We start from the raw sequence: 1,753 nt of genomic DNA, 5'->3' as shown, positions 1-1,753 counted from the left end.
CACCCAGGCACCCCAAGAAAGAGAATCTTAAGCAGGCTCCACAACCAGTGCATGAGCCTACCATAGGGCTCAGTGTCATGCCTGAGATCATGTCCTGAGCTGAAGTTGAGTCAGACACTCAACCAACTGAGCCACCCAGGTGCCCTGCCTTCTGAAATTGATTTTAAAGTACTCCACAGATGATTAAGTTTTAAGATCCAGGATAGCATAAACCAAATATTCTATTTTTAAATATTTTACATATGTTACTATGTTGTGCATAGAAAGGATGCTTCATAAATACTTGGTAACTAGCATGTGACAATATTTTTTATTGAAGTCATGATGTCAACAGATATGATTTATAAATATATCTAAATTTATATATAATTATATAACATAATTATAGACATAAATTTATACATTTATAATTATCTATAAGTTTATATTATATATATATGAAATTTTTATTTACTCAACTATTCATTTAATATAAATTGTTAGGTTTTCTGCTTTTATCAAGATTTTTACTCAGGTCTAGGAGGTTTTCTTTTTTTTTTTCTTTGATTTATTTATTTTAGGGAAAGAGCAAAGCTCATGTGCACATGAGGGAAGGGCAGAGGGGGAGAATCTTCATGCAGATTCTCCACTGAGCCCAGTGCCAATGTGAGGCTCATCACATGACCCATGAGATCATGACCTGAGCTGAAACCAAGAACTGGTTGCTTAACTGACTGAGCCACTCAGGTGCCCCACAAGTCTAGTCGGTATTAAGCTATAAGAAGTTATTTCAATATTGTGAATTGGGTTTGACAGAAATCATGAAATAAATTGATTTAAATAAATATTAACCTAATTATGATTGCTTCTTTAGATGTTACACTTATTTAAGGGTTACCGCTTTGGTTTTATGTGAGTATACCCAACCTCAATTATGGAGACACCCAGAGAATGGAAGCTTAGTTTTCTTGTGGAAACAGCACATTTTCCATGCCTGATCCTTTATGCTTTTCTTTATGTTATCTGATTATCTTTTGTGGTTCAATCTCATGCTAGTGAATCCTGGAGGTCACATACCATTTTTTTTTCTGTTTTCTTTCCTTTTCTTCTTAAAACAACAACAACAACAACAACAACAACAACAACAAAACAAAAAACCTTTATTCTAGAATACATTTAGCCTCCTTAGAGATACGAGTTTTCACTTTATGTCTAAAAATTTTTGATGACTCCAATGTTCTCACTTTCCCTGGAAACTCAGTGAAGATGCAAGTCTAAACTCAGGCAATGAGATGTAAGCCGAACTGGGTGCTATCTTAGAAAGTGTCCTTTAAAGGGAATGTTGTTCCTTCCTTCATTCTCCTGCCTGGAACACAGACTTGATGTGTGGAATCTTAGCAGCTATTTTGGATCATGAGTTGAAACACCACTTCCTAAGGATGGCAGAGCAATGAGATACAAAGAATTAGGAATGCCTACTTCCTGATGTCTTCATATAAGGGAGGAATAAATGTTTATATTGTTTTGCATTTTCTTGATTTGCAACTGAACCTAATTCAAACAGATACTATATCCTAATTCATGCTGACATTAATAGTTAGATATCTCTCTGTGGAAAAGATGTAGAAAAATTTAAAATTCATGAAAAAAATGTTCCTCAACATCGACAGTTGGGAAATGGAGCTGTTCAAATGTAAGAAGCTATGAGAAATTCCTACTTGATTCAACCAAGTTCCAAACAAAGGACGTCTCAAGGTGGAATACTATTTAGTTT

This window comes from Mustela putorius, unplaced genomic scaffold (genome assembly GCF_011764305.1).
Source record: "Mustela putorius furo isolate JIRA1106 unplaced genomic scaffold, ASM1176430v1.1 tig00000421_pilon_pilon_pilon, whole genome shotgun sequence".
NCBI classification, from domain to species: domain Eukaryota; kingdom Metazoa; phylum Chordata; class Mammalia; order Carnivora; family Mustelidae; genus Mustela; species Mustela putorius.
This window is presented reverse-complemented; position numbering follows the sequence as displayed.